Genomic DNA, 3,519 nt, shown 5'->3' on the forward strand with positions numbered 1-3,519 from the left:
AAGAGTAAGAATGAATTCCGAAATCCCTTAAATATATTCAAGATAACGAGAAATAATAATAATTTTCTCGGTTATTTTTCAAGATTATTTTTAATTAATTAAGGACAGGATTGTGAGAGTTTATTTTAAAAGGACTTATGTGCAAAGTTTTGAGGGACGAAAGTGAAAGAAAAAGAGAAGCAGGGGTTGTTTTAAGAGAGTTGTGGCAGGATGAGATTGGTCCACGTTTGCACGCGTGGCACGACGAGGAGCTGACACCTAGCCTCTCTTTCTGCCACCTCATCCTTTTTTCTTCTCCTTTCTTTCCTTCGCTCATTTCTCTTTCTCTTCTTTATCTTCATCTTCTTCCTCACTTTTTCTCTCTCTCGGCCGAAACCCACACGAGGAAACCAGAGAAAAAAAAAAGAAAAGAAAGGAAAAAAAAACTCTCGGCCACCTCCGATCGCCGCCGATCCGTCATCACTACCACCATCCCTCACCTCTCTTTTCCTTCTTCTTCTTCTCCGCGCCGTGCTATCGTCTCGCCGAGCCTCCACCGCGTGCGCTCCGGGCCGAGGAAACACAGCGCCGCCGAGCCCCCGACGTCGCCACCGCCACCTCTCACTCGTCTCTTCCCTCTCTCGCCTTCGCGCGTCACCGACCGCAGAGCCACCGCGCGCGCGTAGACCGAGCAACACACCGCCGCCGCGAGCTCGCCGTGACCGCCGCCGAGGAAGTAGACGCCGGGAACACACAATCGAGCGACGAGGACACCGAATTCGTGAGAATCTCGGTAAGAACAAGCTAAACCGAATTGATTTTTCTGAGAAATTAGGGTTTGAAATTCTCAATTTGGGATTTTCAAATCCGAGTTGATTTCGGTTAAATTGATTGGTTTTTATCGTTCATTGAACTCGATTGATGCTAGTGGTAGCTTGAATTTGAAGTTTTGATTCGGATTTTTCCTAATTTATCCGAAAATGATGAACTAGGGTTTAAATTGGGGGTTTTTGATTTCGGGTTCGATTTCAGTGTAATTGCTCGGTTTGTTATGTTGTCTGAGCTTGATTATACTTGTGTTGAGGCTATGTTGATTTGTTTGGTGTGAAATTGGAGTTTGTGGCCGTGTGGATTTCTTGGCCGTGAGTTGTTTGATGTGTTTGGTTTGGTCATTTGTTTGTTTGGCTTTGATGAAGATATGTTTGACCGTGGACTTTATCATTGGCTGATTCGGTCTGTTTGTTATGGGTGATTTTCTGAGCCTCGGGTTGTTGAGTTTGTGATCGTTGTTGTGTTAGGACGGTTCCGGTTAGTTGGGTTTGTGTTAAGTTCGTTTGGTTTGGTTATGGGTTCGGGATTTTTAGAATCGGGATTTGGATTGTGAAACTGATAAGAGTTTGGAATTTAAGATATTAACTCGTCGTTGGGTTCCAGGTTTGTATTACAGAACTTGACGGACAGACGGGAACCAGACGAGTCAAGAGCGACGAGATCAGTTTCTGAAGATATCAAGTGATAGAGTTATCGAAATAAAGCTCGATTAACTCGTGAGTTTTAAATCGCTTATAGCGTTTAAATACTCTTAGATATGTACTTTCAGAATTTAAATAAATAATTTATAAATTATTTATTTAACGATGCTTATGAATTTAATTTAATTATTCGTTTGGAATTCTCGGTTATTTTTAATTTCGGATTATTTGATGTATTTAAGACTCGTGATTATTCGTTGAACATTATTTCGTATCACTCTCGATATGAGGATACGTGAGTCTTGAATAAACTTCCGAAAAACCGGGGAATAATAAATTAAATTCCCGAATTCCGAACCGACTCTAATCCCGACCACGAACCCTATTATCTTTAAGTAAACTCGAATCCAATAACTAACAGATGTTCAACTCCGGATGCTAGTTCTCTAGACGTTCGACAAGTGCCAAGTGTCTCGAAGAACGTGTGAAGCAAGACATCTTCAGAAATCGTCAAGCTTTCTGTCGAACAATTCCGGGTAAGTGTGGAGACATAAGTCAACTACTTACCAAGGGTATAATCCTGCTTGTTTGTGCATTTTCTTACTAGTAAACAAGAGTAGGTAAAAGCCTAAAAATGAATAAACTCGAAAGTTAAGGCTTCGGCCACTCTTGCTTGAAAACTTAGCTCGGGTTCGCCCGTTAGGTTCAAACGCTAACTTGAACCAGCCTTGTTTGCTTTGTGTGTGGTTAGACTTCTCTTCTAACTCTAGGAAGTAGGTTAGAATCGAGAGGACGGAAGAGCGATAGACTCTCAAATTCAATCGAGAGTAGAGAGTTCGAAAGTCACATTTCGAGCTTTCAACTTAAAACACTAAACGAGCTTCAAAGGGAAACAATAATTTCTTTCGGGGTTTATCCCGTCACGCTCTTCCGTATATAAGTTTAACGTGTACGCTGTTAGCTGCAGTGTACCCAAACTTTAAACTCGTGTCGGTGGTACTCACAAGTCCCTGACTTGTGCTTGGTGGGCCATGTCGGTCCGTGCGCCGAGTACTCGAAGCAATGGGTGAAGGTCACGCATCGCGAGCTCATTGCTTGCTGGAAGATTCACCGGAAGCTGCCTTGAGCACACCGGGGCGTAGTGGGTGATGGTCGCGGTTCGCGAGCTCACTATGCCAGAGACCAGTGGCGCTGACGTCATGATGAAGGAAGTACCACTAGTGGATCCCAGACAAGTGTTAAAACTTAGATCAGTTGACGACTGCTGCTCGAAGTTGGAAACTGGTCTCTAGTCGGACCGGAGGTTATAGCAGTGAGGAGTGTATAACCTTGCGGGATGGCTAGTATTCTAGGATGCGCGCTCATTAGTCACTTTTAGGTGATAGCTGCATCCTGCATTCTTGTTTGCTTGTTCGCACGTCACATGCTTTGCATTAGCTGCTTTTCTTTCATAGGCTAGACTCCCGCTTGCTGAGTCATTCGACTCATAGTTTTATGTCCCTTGGTAATGTAGATAAGGGCAAGGCGGCAATGTAGACGACCAAGAAGGAAACTGAGACGGAACGCGTATCTCTTGACCTACGGGCTATGGGTTCTGGCTCGGGAAGTAGACCTCTATATATATAATGTTTTGAATAGTATCGACTCTTCCTTAAATAATATCCCGTGTATATATGTAAAGTCGGGAGCTTCTATGTACATATATATGTATGTATAAGGGTCGATATACGACTTCTAGTTCTAAAAGAAAAACGAAAAATTTCCCGAGATTTCCGATAACCACTTTTGTTGTAAACGTTTCCGCACTTTTAATAATATCGTATTTCGTATATTATATGTTTTGTAAATTATGTATTTACTTTAAATGTTTTGTTTACATTATATTATTCATATATGATATGCTCCCGCTACGTGAGGTTGGTTCCGTCGAGTCGCGGCTTGCGGGCGAGGTGACGACGGTCGCGGGTCGTGACAGATTTTGTGGTATCAGAGCCCAGGTTTAGCCGTTTCTGTAGACCTGAGATACATGTTCTGGTTATGGGAAAGTGTTGGAACTTGTGCTTACCGT

The 3,519-nt window shown here is 42.9% G+C and overlaps 1 long non-coding RNA gene across 1 annotated transcript; it reads left to right on the forward strand.

Moving 5' to 3' along the window:
- Nucleotides 1–688: 688 nt before the first annotated feature.
- Nucleotides 689–2,982, forward strand: LOC149402775 (uncharacterized). The gene is made up of 3 exons (XR_016296230.1): nt 689–772; nt 1,414–1,526; nt 2,965–2,982. It is a non-coding gene; the product is annotated as an uncharacterized LOC149402775 (long non-coding RNA).
- The last annotated feature ends 537 nt before the right edge of the window (nt 2,983–3,519 follow it).

This window comes from Urtica dioica, chromosome 3 (assembly GCF_054948205.1).
Source record: "Urtica dioica subsp. dioica isolate 48M chromosome 3, U.dioica_male_clone48M_v1_H2, whole genome shotgun sequence".
NCBI lineage: Eukaryota > Viridiplantae > Streptophyta > Magnoliopsida > Rosales > Urticaceae > Urtica > Urtica dioica.